The sequence below is a fragment of the Chamaea fasciata genome, unplaced genomic scaffold, assembly GCF_029207755.1.
Source record: "Chamaea fasciata isolate MVZ Bird 193981 ecotype frontalis unplaced genomic scaffold, bChaFas1.0.hap1 SCAF_1, whole genome shotgun sequence".
In the NCBI taxonomy this organism is placed as follows: domain Eukaryota; kingdom Metazoa; phylum Chordata; class Aves; order Passeriformes; family Sylviidae; genus Chamaea; species Chamaea fasciata.
The window spans coordinates 115353064-115370607 of record NW_027094086.1 but is presented as its reverse complement, the minus strand read 5'-3'; the positions used below and the strand labels follow the sequence as shown (position 1 = coordinate 115370607).

Genomic DNA, 17544 nt, shown 5'->3' with positions numbered 1-17544 from the left:
TTCTCTTTGGAAATTACTATTACATTATAAGCCACTGAATAAATACTTTGTGCAGAATTTTGTTAAATTGATGTAAAAGCAACTACACAATGTACTTTACACAGGAAACATAAAAATGTGACAGTAAAGTGACCACAAAGTTACCAGTGATAGAACCACAAGGCAGGTGCCTGATCCCTCCACAACTCCCGTTTCTCTTCCTCTGTCTTCCACTACCCCCACCGAACTTTTATTCTTAAATTCGTCTTCCAAATACCCTCACATGGAAGTCAGATATTAAGCAAGATATAAATAAGGGGTTTGTGTTTAAACAACAATTCCAAGAGAAAATCTCAAGGTGATGCTTCACTTTCTACCACCAGTGTGTTTCAAGTGGAAAGGAAACATTGCTTTAAAAGGAGAGGATGGTCTGGCATGGAAGTTGGGAAGAAATCTGAGTTCACTATCACAGATGTGAATACAATTTATAGACAAGTTCAAAGCTGTGAGAGACTTTAGAAGTAAGGAGAGGGGGGCGGGGAATAAAGAAAAGAAAACCTTAAATACGACGCAGTTATCTTCTAACCTCTGAATGACAGGGGACAAAAATACTTTCAGCAGCTGCAATTTTGAGTGCAATGGAAGTGAGCAGAAAGCAGTAGAATGCTGTCATTGAGACAGTAGATGAGAGTTTGTGTTAGACTGAATCAAAACCTGAAGTATTTTTTCTTTCATTCCCAGAGAGCCATGTTGAGTCAAAAGCGTTCTTCAATCCAGCACTAAGTTTTCTGATTTATATCTCAATTACATTGCTAATGATTGGTCACTCATTAAACCTTTTCTGTGAGATGTAAGGAAAAAGATACAAGGATAGTAATCATTTTAAATATAAATGAGGTACAAAAAGCTAATGTAAGACTTGCAAATGATTAAAAGCTCAAAAGGCAAAAATAATTAAAAAATAATGAACAGAAAACTCAAACCCATCTGGTAATTATGTAAAACTAGAACAAGTGATTATACAAGCATCCACAGAGTGAGTACATGCCACCATTTTCAAAAACAAAGCAGTAATGGAGCTATAGAAGGTGTGACAGACAGAGAAAAACTGTCAAATAATAATGGATTTTCAGACTGTGTTATGAAAACAAAAATCGTTCTACTTTAATTTTTCTTTAAAAAAAAAATGTGGCTTTTTTGTTGTTTTTTTTTTGTTTGGGTTTTTTTTTTTTAGTAGAATCACCATACTTCCTTGATTCATAGTGTTCTAGTGTCCTCCGATGGATACTTTTGAAAGTACTTGCTCTGTTAAAGGGCATTAGAATTACAGCTGTGCCTCACTTAATGGTTTTGGTATGCCATTTATTGCAAGATATAAGAAGAGGAGACAATGTAAGATCTTACAGACTCCTCACTTTTGTCTCTATATTTAAAGAGACATCTGCACTGCCAGATTATCTCATCTTCAAAAAGGGAAGGGTGATCTTCTGCCAGGTTTTAGCAGTGCCAACTGACAAACCACTGAGTCCAATACTGACCTTAGCCATTCATTCATCTCATGAACACACAAAAGGATCAAGGCAGTAGAATAATGAGAGTGTAGGCAGCCCTCAGCAGCTATGTATAGAACAAAGATCCCAAAGCAAGATATAGCAGTCTCTGGAGATGTATGGCACAGCTGACAGTGAATCTCTGGAGCCACAGTTTCTCCCTCTTCTTTCCAGCTGGTTTTGAATAAATTTTGAATAAAACATCACTGAAGAAACATTCAATACTTTTCATAGCTAAGTGAGAAAAAAAACTGGAGTCAGCACTCATTTACATTGATTTAGTTGATGACATACTGCTGTCATTTGGAGAAATAGCAAAAACGGGGGTGATTTCATTTATTTTAGTTTTTCAAAAATCTGGATTATAAAACTAGCTCTTCCAATTTATAATCTGGAAGAATGATGCTCTAAACAGTTTCTCTGGGTACATGGTTTTCGTTCAGTTACTTAAGGCTTCTTTAGATGGTAAAGTTAATGCATAGTAAGTTGGTGTAGCAAATTTCTCTCCCTGGGTCAGCTGACAGCCCTCACAAGTCATGACTTTCCTCTGCTCCTGGTCACTGATCCTTGTCATGATCAGTGTCTTCTACCAGTGGCAGCTGTGTAAGCCCTACCTGCCCCATTCCCTAATCCAGTCCTTGCATCAACCATTTTCTTCTGGCTGCGCTCACTTTTTTCCAAATACTTTCAAGCATCATCTTCCTTAGGGTATGCTTAAAAGCCATGGATACAGGGAATGAAATAAGTGTGCATTAGTCACTACGTACACAGAAACAAAGGATTCTTTTGTGCAGCATGGATTATCCTACTTCTAAAGAAAATAAAGATACTGGCCTCACCTAATATGTACTGGGAATACAGAGTCATGGAATACTTTGGGTTGAAAGGGACCTTTAGAGATTGCCTTGTCCAAATCCCCTGACATGGGCAGAGATACTTTCCACTAGACCACATTGCCCAAAGCCCCATCCTACTGAAGCACTTCCAGGGATTCACAGCTTCTCTGGGCAACATTTCTTAGTGTATCTCTCCATCTCCCTTATAAGCCCCCTTTAAGTATTGATAGGTCACAACAAAATCTCCCTGGAACCTTCTCCTCTCCAGGCTAAGAGCCCCCAGCTCTCTCAGTCTATCTGCATAGGAGAGGTACTCCAGCCCTCTGATAATTTTTGTGGCCCTCAGTCCAAGAGGTCCACATCCATCTTATGTTGGGGACCCCAGAGCTGATGTAGTGCTCCAGGTGGGGCCTCATGAGAGCAGAGCAGAGGAGGAGAATCACCTCACCTCCCTCACCCTGCTGATAATGCTGCTTTTGAGGCAGCCCATGGCACATCTGGCATTCTGGGCTGCAAACACACACTTCCATGTCATATCCGATGTGTCTTTGTCAATCCATGAATGCTCCCAAGTCCTTCTCCTCACCATTGCTCCCAGTCCATTCACCCCTCTCTACTGTAGTGGTATTGGGGGTTGCCTCAACCCACGTGCAGACCTGGCTTTTTTAAACTTCATGATGTTAACATTGGCCCACTCCTCAAGCCTGTCAAGGTCTCTCTGGAAGGCACAACTTCCCTCAAATATACCAAAATGTGTTAAAAAAGCAATTAGCATGGAGTAAGTAGATAGTACACTATAAATTCACAACCTAGTTTATTTTGTGCCAGTCTACCTGTCGGACACAGCTTTTGGAATCCAAATATAACCAAAGCAAGTTAAAGGTCATCATCCCATCTCCTCCTGTCTCCAGGGATTTGTAGTCCTCCAAACTGAAGATAACCCTTAGTTCCCTTCAAAGAGCAAGCATCTTTATACGCAACCTTATACAGTCCTAAACAGAGAAAAGCTAAAAAATTTCAACTGTTGAATGCTACTGGCAGCAAGCATGTGACTAGAGATCTGTGCCAAGCTTAGAGCAGAGTTAAGGGCTTTCACTTAGATACTCTAAGGTCCTGTGTTCTTTTACACTTCTCAGTTCCCTCCTGTAACACATAATCACTTGGATTTTTCTCTCTCTTATCCCATCTTAGAAAAATTTTCTTGAAATATAACAAGGATATCCTTAACACTAAAAACCTTAGTGTAGGCTGCATCTCAGTAGTATGATCAGTGGCCAACAGTCTAGCAGACTTCTAATAGCTTAACATGAAAACACAGCTGTCATTGTGGAAAATCAAGGCTCAACTAAATACACAGAAATTTTAAAGAGCAGAAACCATTTAAGGTGGAAGACCACAGCAACACACTTAACTCAGCACCTTGAGCAGTCATGGCTGTTTCATCACCATTTGATGGATTTCAAACACTAAGTGATACAAAATTCCGTATATCTCATTGACTGATCCATTCAGTCACCATCTTTTGTGCCTTCTCCATAAATATCATGTTGCTATTGTACATAAAAAGGAAGACTTACTATGGTTCTTTACTGTAAATTTAGTAACTGCAGATCTTTCACTACTTCTTAGTGTGCTTTGAAGTTCTCTTTCACTCAAAGCTATACAGCATCCTTTAATTCTTTCAAGTACAAAGCTTAGTAGTATACTTCAAAGACCCCTTATACTCAGAGATGTCTGACACATTCTCAAATTCCCTGAAACAAAGATCTATACTCCTGTGTCTAGCTCTTTCAAATGAGAGTGTTCAACACTTTCACATTCCATTAAAAAATGGGGGAGGGGTTGTCTGCTATAACATCTGCTACTCTGACAGAAAACTCTATAGTTTCAGGATTATTTAAACAGTTCTTCATTGCAGTTTAAATTCCCTCCTGTCTTTCACATATTTTTTTTTCTAAGCAAAATTAGTCTCTGAATTTGTTGGGTCTGGGTTTTTGTTTGTTATGGGGTTGGGGTTTGTTTGTTTGATGAGATTTTATGATCTACTAGTAAACACAGAGATACAAACACTGTTAGAAATTGAGATGGTGTTGGAGGTATTGTCTAAAGAACCTAACTCCCAAACGTATTGAATTTCAACCTCTCTGGTATTAAGATTTTCATAAGCTCACAGTCACATAAAAACTTTAACAGAAGAGAACAAAATCCTTTTTTGTGAGCACAGAGCCCTACTAAAGTGAGATTAGGTTCCTACTGGAAAAGTGTATGCTCCAGTGCACTCACTTGCTTTTACAGGTCCCTTCTTAGAGGTAGCAATCAGCAAACTTCCAACATGCCAATCTTTGAATCTTCCTTCACAGAGGACAGAAGGAAACCCCCACTACTTCCCCCAGTCCTATTTTCAGGTGGTGTAGAGAAGGGGGGTATGCTAAGAGAATCTTTTCTCCTTTTCCCTTTCTGCAAAGCTGCAGGAACATAAGGGTTGGTCAGCATAGCCCAAACAAGAGCATCACTCAGGGCTCAGGGCTTGCTGCCTCTCTTACTGCTCAACCCTGGAATCCTAGTGGCTTGAAACCTCTGGGAAAGGGTCACACCTGATCTTAGCAACTCATCCCATCCAAGTCAAACAACAGAGAACCATTCCAGTTTCATCAGTTTGTCATAGAATTTGCCAAATACCTTTAGGGATAGCCTCAGCAAGAAGCCCTGGGCTCTGTGTGATATTAACAAGAGGCACCAGAAGTGACCGTCAGATCCAGTGAAGGACAGAGTAGCAGACCACAGGACTTCCAGACTGACAGAAATGTTAATCTAGACTAATTCCTGCTGAATAGCCTGTGGATCTCAATTAAGGGGCAGAAAGGAAAGAGAAAAATGGCAGCAGCAGAGAAAGAGACAACAAAAACCAATATAATGTGACTTGTGATACACTTAATAGAATCCCAGTGTCAAAAGACAACCTTCCCTCTAAATCATGAGCTGGGATGTAGGCAACTAGAAAAATACAAAAAAAAAATATTTTTAAAAGTCTGCCCAGTGATGCTGTTTTTAAATGAATGGGTTTCGTTTTTTATATATAGAGGAAGCAACAGTTCTAGATCAGTGGTCCCCAACCAGGACTAAATGTCTGTGTACAATTTCATCAGAGGAAAAACAACGAAACAATACTCCAAAATTTTCAGCACACCATAATCTCAGCTAAGTTCTACCTACTTCTGTACATATTTATCTAAAGAGCACACACACAAAAATATTTTTTTCGCTACAACTGGATAAGAGAAACGCATGTACAGTCTTTGCTCTAAATTTTCTGAATTTTTCTAAGGCTCCATTAAACACCCAAGACTTAGTCTGAAGTGTATGATTTTTATGCGCCAAGCAGGTAGAGTTCTTTGCAATTCCAGCAAATTGCCACCTTTAAAATATCTGTCAAAGATGTTCAGCACTATTCTAATCTTACTCCCACTCAGTGGCAAAATGGTGTCACTGAAGTTGAAAAGAGCAAAATTAAGATAAATGTCACATTTTTTTGAATCAACTCTCTGATGTAAAGCCTTGTCAGTGACAAGAAAGTTGTGCCTTTCAAGATTTAAAAAACACAGCAAACCTCTAGAGACCTCTCCTGCTCACAGTACATTTTTTCTGTATAGCTGCAGATTATTCGACATAATGGAATCATTCCCAGATGAGGTATCACTATCTTTTTCTTTCCTGTTGCCACTAGACCTGCAAGTACATTAAGAAGAACTTGGCATAAACTGATTACTTTAAAATTCATTCTGTGACTCTGCACCAGCAATAGCTGATTGCTCCAGGCCTTGAAAGAATGCCAGATTTACAGAGTGTCTGTAGTAACTGCCTATTTTACCTACATCAGTTTCGACAGATATGTAGAATAAGTAGTTTAAATATGCCCAATGCAATAAATATGACTCATCTTTGTAGAAGACTTAGTATCACAGAGCAGAGCTCTTTGTGCAGTTTAAAAGATTATGTATCAAGAGTCTGGAATGTACAAGGAGTGCATGAAGACTACAAAAGAGATGTCCCTTGAGAAGCTTTGCAATCGACTGGTGTAGAGATACAAAATGCTTTGGAAGGAAAGTTATCTTCTCTTTCTGGTATCAGAAAGGATGCAAATCTGTACTTAAAGATTGGCACTTTGTACTAATGTAATGTAATGTGATGCAAACAAGGAGCTGCATCTTGCTTGGGTGGTGTGAAGAGAGACAGCCAAAGGACACCACATCCACTGGACTAGCCATAAATGTTTATTACTTAACACATATTCTGTATCTTAGCCAACTAGCATTATGACAAGGTCTTAGAAAAAAATAAGTATTTCTTATCCTTGAAAGTGTGTAATGATAAACTTGCTTTCTTTAGAAAACATTTTTTCTTATATCAGCTCACAGTGTAGTTGTAAAATCAAAAACAAAACACAAAAAAACAACCCTCAAAACCCCCAAAACAACAACAACAACCCCAAACAAAAACCAACCAACCAATCAAAAAAAAACCCACATAAAGTACTTGGGCTTGCAGGATAAACACACACAAATTCTTGACAGTCAAACCTCAGTGTTTTAATCAAAACTAGTCGTGTCAATGAGCAGAAACATCGGTTAAGAATAAAATTCTTATCAGGAGCAAAATCATAAAAGCACAACATAGTATTTCTCTATACATTTGTTCAATGGACAAATTTTACCTCAGTAAAGGTAAATACAGAAATTCCATGGCACAACTTACTCTAAAGCATGGTCAGGAGGGGATTAGAAGTGCAGCAGTGAGCTGGATCAGTACAAATTGCTGAAGATTTAGAACAAGCATACAGTTTACAATCTGAGTCCCCATGTGACACAAGTTATAAAATTATCCCTGTGATAAACCACCAGTACTATAGAGCTACATGATATTAGAGAGGGGATTTATGGACCACTTGTTATAAAAGCTGTAGACACAGAAACACTAAAAATTATTTTCTATTGGAAATCTGAAGGAGCAGCATATAACAAAAGTATTCTATATATTAAAGAAGAGCATTACAGTCGTTTTGAGCCAGTGAGGTGAAGCTCACATGCAATCATCTGGTTCCCTGGAACAGCTCTGCCAAACAGTGAGCAATCAAACAGCACAACATATTGTTGCTCTGCAAAAGTCTGTTCATCTGTCATATTTACCAAACATTGGGTTTGTCACACCTGTTTCTTCCACAGAAAAAATAGCTGCATATACCATTAGCTAAAGCCTACTGTCCTAAGAAGAACCAGGCTATCCCCAGAATTCTGCTTTTCAGTGTAGGGGTAATTTGTTGAGGAGCTGCAGCACAGCTTACAGCCATAGGCCTGTCAGCAGTTCCTTCCTCCACTGTGAACATGCTTGGCTTGCTTTCTGTTTTGTATAATCAGCATATAAAGCGTTTTCTGGGTAGGCACAGCAAACTTCAAACCACATATATTCTTCAAGATTCTGATTCTGCCAAATGATGAGCATTTCAATCCCTGTGCTCTAAAGTAAGTGTGTAATTTCAGGAATGAAAAGAGTACCACTGACTACTATTAAGTGTGTGGAGAGACATGTGGAATGGCATCTCTACCTCACATGCCTGTGAAGAGCTTGGTGTATGGTGAGTAGTTGGTGTGAGCAACAATCGATGTACACAAGAGTTTTTGGTGACTCTAATTATATCCGGTACATTCAACATCTTGCAGGACTAAACCTTCAGAGGCAGCAAGTGGAAAGGACAGGAGAGGGAGAGATTTTGACAGAGTATCAAACACAGGAACACAAAGCTGGAGTTCTGGAAACTGGGCTCACACAAAGACTAAAGCTGACTGAGCAAAGGCTGATGGGAGGTGTTTGAAAAGCAGAGTCATAATAGCTATAAAACAGCATTGTTAATGCCTAATTTTGGCATGTCCCTCAGCCTACATAACGTTCTGCTTGAGAACTCTTATTCCAAAAAAGACGCAAGAGACTAAGTTTTGAAAAAAATCTAGCCAAAGAAAACTCACAAATCAGGTTCTTGATCATTGCTGGAAGGAGATAGGGAGACTGAAAACTTTCCCAATTTTGTGAGATCTCAGTTGGATCTGTGGGGCTTTTCCCATTTCTCTGCTAGACTGAACCAAAGTGCTACAGTGGCTTCCACCTTGCAAGTTGTCCTGGTGCAGTTCCAGCTGAGCTTTGTGTCAGACCGCTCAGAGGATTACGGCACTTCAAAGGGGCAACTGGAACTCAACCACACACTAGAAAAGTGCAAATACCTTCCCTCAGCTCAAAGAAAGGCTGCCTGTGTTTGAAGTGGAAAAGTACAAGTTTAACGCAAAGCCACTTAGCAATTAGTAAAGAAAGTGAGACTTATTAATGTTTAAAAATTCCTCTGCATTACTTTTCAGAATGTCTTCTAAGTATGTATAAATACTAGAAGGAGACAGAGGACACTACCTTGAAAGGTAGCTTTCCTAAGGCATTTCATTAAAACAGGATTTACTTCTGGGAGCAAAGCAAGATTTTGTTCCCAGACAAAGAGAAAAATTGCAGACTGAGAAGTTATTTTAAAACCTCTTCTCCCCACAATGATCCACATGTATTGTATTAGCACTCCACATACTACATCCACTTTAATACACATTTCAGCCTGCAGGGAAGTTGAATACTGCACCTAGTGAATATTATCATTCCTACTTGTCACGAGCGATCATAAATATTCTAATTATGCGTTATCTCATCTAGCCTAGGAGATACCAGGGTAACTCCTAAAGTACATTTCTGTTGCTTTAGAGATATGGGAGCTTCTCATCTTTCTCATTCTTCTACTCTACACTTTATACAAGTCTGTTAGGGAATGGACATTTAAAACACTCAAAAATTTCTAGATTTTGCCCCTCTGTCCTCAGGCACATGAATTTGTGGATTAGGGCATCAGGAAAAAAAAATAGTGTATTTGAAAAAGTCCTAAATGTTCCTGCCCACAGGATCTAGAGACCACTGGTCACTTCTGAAGACAGTCAGAGAAGTTACCTAGGATCCATATTTAGACACTTAAATTTTAAAATGTTTTGATCATTCCCTCTCCCACCTTATAAATGGGAGAGTATAAATTTAACTGCTGTTAAGTCTTAAACACCTGCTGTTTCATGGAGTTACATGAATAAATATAGTTCCCTGCAAAATCCCCCGACATTATCTTTCCCCCACATCAAATGTAGACATGGATTACAGGGAAAGGAGGAGAATTTACCTACAGAGACAAAATTTGTTTACACCAAAAAACGCCTTCAAGTTCACAGCCATTTCAGCATTGCAACTGTGTCTACCCAGAGCACTACCATGCCATAAAAGCAGAAAGTACTGCCTTCAGAGTCTCCAGTCCTTGGTATTTCTTTCCTTTGAGCAGGTTGTGGGGTTTTTGAAATATCTTTGCCTTTGAAATAGCAGAAATAGCAATATTTTGCAAATGTGTTGCTTTGCTGGGAGGTGTCCTAGAACGGGGATGGAGAACAGCAGACAAAGATGTTGCTAGGTGAAATAAAAAAGGGAACAAATCCTAATGACACTTGTATTTCTTCAATTTCCACAGCCAACATTCTGAAGAATAACAGAAATGCTGAGTAGGAAATTGAGGGGGAAAAAATCGATTTTACACTTGAAGAGTGATTGTATACATTTACTATCATTCAGGTTTTCAAGACTGCAAAGAAGGTAACACCTAATTTTCAGAATGTGAAGAAGTGGGGTAAAATAGAAAATGAAAAAAAAAAAAAGCCAACTTCAAGAGAAACAAGATATATATGATCCTCTTTTTGCAGCTGTATTTTCAAGATCAGCATGAAACTAGAAAGTAGTACCGTGGACACACAGCACCTGCTGGAAGGAATTTTCACTGAAATTCTCTCAAAGTCACTGAAACTGCTGGAGCTCAAGATTTGCAGCAGGAACAGTGCTGTGGCAGGTATGCCAGGCTCTCTGGCTGCACTACAGCCCTTCTTCAGCACTACTTGACTCCCAGAGAATGGAGACCTGAGGGAAAACCTCCAGATTTGGCACAGTAAGAACTGAAAGTCTTGAATTCATGCTCCTCTCTGAGGAGCGCAAAAAAGATAAATAAAATAAAATAAAATAAAATAAAATAAAATAAAATAAAATAAAATAAAATAAAATAAAATAAAATAAAATAAAATAAAATAAAATAAAATAAAATAAAATAAAATAAAATAAACCAAAATAAAACAAAGCCTTTGCAAATCCTCCCAGAAGCACAAGGATGGCTTTTAACAGCCATGAGTTCGGTGGCTGTTGCACACAGCTGCAGCACTCAGAAAGGGGGCATAAGTTAAGTGTAAAGAAGTTATTGACCATGTAGTGGGGATTTCAGTCGAAATTTAACTTCTTGAGATGGATTGTGTCTGGTAACTGAAGTATTAACACCTTTATTCTTCCTAAAAATGGAATACCAGCTATACTGACCCCAGGAGACCAGTGCCTTTCTCTATAAACCCGCTCTGCAGGTCATTAGCACACTACTATTCATCACAAAGCTGTTTCATTAATGACTTGCTCAAGAGGGTCAGCACAACTCTGCTCACTGAAAGATCCCTCAAGAATTATCACAGCTGAAGACTTTCAGCATAGAACTAAAGACCTTCTTCAACCTCAGCATCATTTTGGGCTGTTTAAATGATTGAACTAAGGAGAGAAGGGGCTTATGAAGTTCTTACATTTTTATGGGAGACCTATATTGGGAAAACTTTTTCTTTTAATTAGATTAAAATTCCAAGAAACAGAAGGAAAAGGTGCTTTCCTAGCCAAAATCTCCTCTCTCCTATTCACCATGCAATTCCACCAGTGTTAATTCCTACCAAGTGAAGTGGAGCCCTCTATTTACTCAGCTGTGCACTTTGATCTCTTCCAGTTTCTGCAGGGGAAACCTCAAACCTGAGAGAAGCTTCTTAACATCTCAAATCTGTGGAATTAGGACTGTATGTCTTGGACAGTATGGATTGCTTTGTGTATTGCTGCACCTTAATACAAAGAGCATGCATTTTAATTGAAAGAAGGTGTACATTTTCCATAGTTTTTTTTATTATTATTTTTATTTCACTGGAATCCAGCAACAAAGTTGGCATACCATTTATTTTTAAAGTGTACAGCAGCCAACAATTGCTGGTACTGCACACTCTTATGTTCTACCCTCATCAAATCAGAAATAGATCATTTATCACCCACAACTACTAATTTAGAACCAGTTCTGTGCTGTGTTACTGCATTTACCTAACTAACTTACTCAATGTGTTTGCTAATATTGCAGCAGGTAAGAAAAAAGAAGGCAAGAGTACAACCATAGATTTTGCGGGATTCACATTTTAAAGCCTAGTTCCAATCCAAACACTTGAATAATATTTAATTTATTACACATGAATTTTGCTTACTCACAGACATGGCCAGAAAGGTGTATTAGCTCACAAAAGAATCTTGGATTTCTAGAAGTGTTTCCTACTGCCACTCTTCCAGCTGAACCCGCAGTAGCAGCCGCTACCCTTGCAGTCATCAAGTGTGTCATGTATCCAAATTGTTTCAGACAGTAATGTCATGAGCTCTTTTTTTTCTGTGCCTTAAATCTCAGGAAATAAGGTGAGACATCCCCGTCAAACAAGTTTTGAATTTTGACATGCTTTAGAGAAAAATGTAAAAATGAAACTGTTTGTATAATTAAGGCTAGTGGCAACCATTATCATTCATCTTAACCTTTCCAACAAGGATTTACACCAACACAAAGTCTTTCAGGAATATTTAGAAAGTTAAAACTTAGATATTTTTTCATACATCTGACCCGAGGGGAAAATAAAGCCATTACGAAATGCATATTAACCATCAACTTCAGAAGACTGACCTTTGTCATTGTAGCTCATCATGCAGCAAAAACCTGCATGGTAGCTTAAAATAAACTAGTAAGCAGCAGAAATGGCTAGTTTAAGCTACCTTTTCCTCCTGCAATACATACCAGGCTGCTGTTTCCCTCAGGAGCTAGCTGCAGGAAGCAACACCAGCCGGAGGGCCCCAAAGCTCTTCAGGCTTCTGCTATTCCAGAACGCAGTGTCTCAACTGAGACCACCAATGGGAGTAATAAAAAGGAAAATGCAGTTCAATAGCATCACAGACTCTGGGGTGGTTCCTCCTTTCCCCAGAGCCTTATGTGTGCCTACAACACAGGACAGGTGCTACAGCTGTGACAGTTTCATATCTAACCTCATCAACAGCACAGGGAGCACGGTGAGAACAAATGATTATGCTTCCTGGGAAGGAAAGGAGGAGTAATAGTCTGACAATAATTCATCAGTAAAGAGAAGTCCGATAACTACAGGAATTCATCTGAAAAAAAAAAAAAGTCATAAGCAATCCTGTTTTTAACCAGAAATAATCAGCCCAACACTGCGGTTTTGGAAGATGAGGCATTGGATGGCTTTTCCATTCCCATCCCTGCCTCTAACTCAGCACCTCCCTGTGGCCAGCTGTGTCCCTCAAGAGCTGCCAGGTAAGCATCTCCCACAGGCACTTCCTCACACACCTCAAGCAGAGTCTCACAGATCACCTAAAACTGGTGCTTCAAACTGAGGGTCAACATGTTTAACAAGCCAGCAGGTTGTGAAAACCTGACTTTAAGAAATGAGTGGCATGAGAGGCCCCTACCTCTCTTCCACTCCCTCCTGCTGGTGTACTTCTCATTTTCCTTATTCTTCTAGTTCATCAGAGCTGATGTTTTTAGTTTACATGCACTATCCAGCCTACATAAAACAGCATGACCACGGGGAGAAAAACCAAGGACACCCCACCCAGCCAGAACATATCAAGGTGGTCCAGCTGGTCAGGCTGAACATGCACAGCCACAGCCCCACTCCCAGGTCTATCCACTAAGACAAAGAATTGCCCTGATCTCTACTGCCAGCCCAGTAACCTCACCTGCCATAGGACTGATGCTGGTTATAGTACCTAGCACAGACAGATTTTCCTGAACCTATCTAGGGAATTTTCACATAAACTTCTCCAATGGCAGTGTACTAGAGAAAAAAAAAGGTCTCTTTGTAGGTCAGAAAGGGACTGAAAAATAGCTACAGGTCAACGGCCCTTTATGTTGGTACAGCCAGATTTTGGAGCTGAATCTACATTATTTAATCTACAGTGCAGTATGGCACAGTAAGGTGGGAACAACTTCTTTTTTTTTTTTCTTTTCTTTTTTTTTTCCCCCCTTCTTTCCTCTTAATTAATCCTGCATGTTATAGCAAGAGGAGGAGTTGTGGAAACACATCTAGAAAACCACAGAAAAGCCAAAGCCAGGGTTTGCCCCAGTTTAAGCAGGTTTGAGATTTTCATAATACCAGTGGGAAAGAGTATTAGGACTACTACAGAACAAATTATGCTCTTATGCATTGCTGCTAACGGGTTGCATCAACCTTATCCACACACCCACGGGCAGACATGAGGCCAAGGTAATCTCAGGAGTTACTTTTCCAGACCAGCTTTGCCGGGGCTCGCCAGGCTCAGGGTAATTCCTAAGATGATACTTGAGCTCCTCCATGTGGCACGCAGTAGCGTTAATCTTTCCCGTGTGTAACAAAGAACGTCTTTATTCTTCACAGCGTCTTTCCTCTCATTTTTCTTCTTATACAAAATTAAATACTACCAAAAATACGATACTACACTATGGTACAAGAGGATAATGAAAGGAGAACAAAGGCAGCATTACTCTGGTAATTTCTGTTAGTCACGAACGGGTACTTACATAGCATGATGTAGTTAATTTGCATGCTCACTAAAAAACCTGTTCGAAGTTTAGATATAGATCAGCGGTTTTAAACATTCAGCTTTGGACAAAATGGTACATGAATGCAAATAGCTTCCTGATTAAAGTAGTAGTGTCCTTCATGTGGTGAAATATCTATCAAAATGGATATTATTATGTTGAAAATTTACAACTTCTGCTTTGTCAGGCTAGAAATAACAAGACATAGTGCAGACTTATTCCTTGAAAATTGATAAAGAGGTTTTTACATGTAACTGCAGCCAAGGGAGAATCTATCTGCCTTTTTTAAGGAGTTTCTGGAAATTAAAGATGGCATTTGTTTAAAAGAAAAAGGTTTATGATTCCAAGTACATCAGTACAAGAAAGTTAGAAAGGACATTTATTTTTTCCCAGCCATTGAACATTTCAAGTTGTTTTGCATGCTGCAGAATATTGTTCAGTAAGGTTTAATTCTGTGCTGAAGGCCAGTGTGGTCTCCTAGTCCTGTGCCTACACAGCAATGCCATTTCCTAACACGACTTAATTAGTTCACACACTTGTTTTTCCATTGACACTCTAACACGCACTGGTGAAACTGCTCACTTTTCAGTTCACTTGGGTTTTGTGCACACACTCACTACTCATGTCATAAATTATTTAAAGCGTATACTCAATAAATATTTTGGTTGATTATGGGAAGAGCTGAGACCTTGTTTTGAAGAAGTTATTTTTTTTCTTAATGGAAAGCTTAGTCTCTGCATGGTTTTATTAGCTTGTTAATGAATTGTTGAGGGTGTTTGCCCCACACTATCAGGAGAAAATCAGCAAGCAGAGGATTCACACCTGAGCTGTTTCAGCGGCAATTAGGCCACATGAAAGGAAGGAGAAGTGGCAGAAAAAATGTGACCTTCCCTGAAATACCTGCATGGAACCTAGAAGAAAAAGAACCGTATTTCAGGGAGCAGGTACATAGTTATCTGCCTCTAGTCTCTTTCCCAGCGTTGCCTGGAGAGCCCATTTCCAGAGCTCCTCCTTTGGCCCATTGGTTTCTCATTTGGCACACAGACTTTGTAAAAGTCTAACGCAGAGGGTAGCAGGCAGCAGGGGAGAGAACTAAACTCATCTCCCCCTAAAAGAATTTAGAAAAATCTTGTCAAAAAAACCAAAAACCACAGCAAAACCAACTTCGCTTATTCAAAAAGAATGCAATCTCCCCAAAAGCTTTTAGCTCATTGAACTTCATGCCGTTTTCAGACAATTGTCCAATTATCCACAAATTTTCCCAAGCCTGAAACTGCCCAAACTAGAAACAAGTTGATCAGTCAGTGCTTTGGCTCTCAGGAAGATGAAGAAAAGCTCACAGAGACTTTTGTTCTTAGTAACTTTAATCTTATCTGCAACTCAAGAGCATTCCCCTAAAACCACATCTAAGGATAAAGAATGGTTTCAAATTGGCTCTTCTGCTGCCCTTGCTTTATCAGCTCTCACAGACAGAGGGAGCAAACTGCTAATCAGAAAGAACTCCGGAGAAGAAACTCCTCTAAAAGGAATAGTTCGGGTGGGGAAAGGATGGCAGCAGACCTGCTCATATCATGACTGATCTGTACAGGCTATTTTCTTTAGCCTAAGACCTACATGGAAATCCAGAGGCAGAGTGTGTTTCTATCTTCAAGCACCATCAGTGAATTGCTTTTTTGTGATGCTTGGGAATGGTCTTGCTCCATTTTCAATAAAAATGTGAGGCAGGAAATGGGAGAAGCAGGGAAAGTTAAAATAACAACAAAAACAAAACAGAGGGAAGGAACATTCATGTATCATTTAAGCTAATTCCTACATACAGCCATGTGGCTAATTAATAAAAATTCTGTGGCATTTGCTGTTTAAAAAGTATCAAAAAAATAATTTTTCTTTTAAGCGCATTTAACACAAATTTTGAGTACACTTATTGGTATTATGCATTAGAAATCCTATATTTATGTTGCTGAAGTTCTCATTTTACCCAGAAGCAGAGCTATGAGAACTTCCACACGCTATCCCATTCCCAAGTCACACCCTGGAGAGATTCTTAAACTCACCAAGTCCTTCTCCTGCAGGAGTGACAATGCCTGTGGTGGGCACCAGCTCACAAAGCATTAAGCTGAATCCTCAAGCCTACTCATATAGACCACAAACCACCTAATAAAAAGTAAAAAGCACTTCTCCTCACTACAAACCCCACCAGAATTTGAGCTGATGTTGTTTTGTTTTCAGCGTGGTCATGGCATATTTCCCATATGAATCATTCTGTGCAGGCTCCCTTCCTATCACGCACGCACAGAGGAGCACACTGCATTCCTCACACTCTGGGCCAGCCTCCTTCTGCCAGAGCCCTCAGCATCTCCTCCTCTCTACACTCCATGCTATCCTCTGTCGTCCCCAGGCTCCCCTGAAAAGCTCAATTTTTAAAAGCTAGCCTACTGCTGTAGTAGTCACAGCTTGTGAAACTAGTTAACAGGCAGATCAAGAAGGCAGCTGGGATTAAGCTTTCTGAAGGGGAGAGGGTGGGCTCACACAACACCAAATTTGTAAAAGAAAAAAGGTGGGGAAAAGGCTTCACTTTGGGGAAGTCTGAAAACGATTCAATCAAGACATAGGAGCAAGACAAGAGGAAACACTGTTTCAGAAAGGGGAAGTTCAGGAGGCTAGAGAACACTATTTACAATGATCATAGAGATCACAGATCTTCCATTCCACAGAATTCCCAAACAAATTCTATTCACCATCTGCAAAAATTGCTCATTATCCCTCCTCTGTAGCTATGACATCCCAGTTCAAGTCCCCTGCTCTCCATACTGCTTCCCAATGTTTCAGTTTCATTAACACCAGCAAGTACACATTTCCTTATTGTACTGGGTGTAAAGCATCCACTGTAGGCTGACCACCTATCCCCAGGAGTAGTCAGCCACAGCCTAACAGCTGACATCACCCTTTAAACAAGAATGTAGAAGTTTGCAGTTATTTTTTTCTCTTGGCAGAGGAGGGAGGAGGAGAGAAAGTAATTAAGTGCATGAACGCCTAAGAGATCATTTCTTTTCCAATTTATCTGAAGCAGGAGGTTTGAATCATGATTTGAGGAATTCAGATTCATCCATGCTTCCAGATTAGCCCAACTACCACGCGTTTCTCACCACAATTACATGATCATACACCAATATCTGGGTACTCCAGCTCCCCTTCCCCCCAGCCTCAACTCTTTAATTTATTTAATCCTTCAACACCATTGCCTTTCCCCAGGTCCATCTATGAAAGTCAAGGGATTTACACCCCTTGAAATACAGCAATAGATCATGCACTGAATTTAGCTTGTAAAACTATTCACTGTAACAATAGAGTGGAAATTAATGGCCACATCCTCAGC

General features: G+C 39.6%; 1 long non-coding RNA gene across 1 annotated transcript in view; it reads right to left on the bottom strand.

Moving 5' to 3' along the window:
• Window positions 1-16551, bottom strand: part of LOC136287657 (uncharacterized) — a 63358-nt gene extending 46807 nt beyond the window's left edge. Inside the window, exon 1 of the long non-coding RNA XR_010720260.1 lies at window positions 16223-16551. This is a non-coding gene — a long non-coding RNA (uncharacterized lncRNA). The remainder of the gene's footprint in view (window positions 1-16222) is intronic.
• Window positions 16552-17544: the final 993 nt, after the last annotated feature.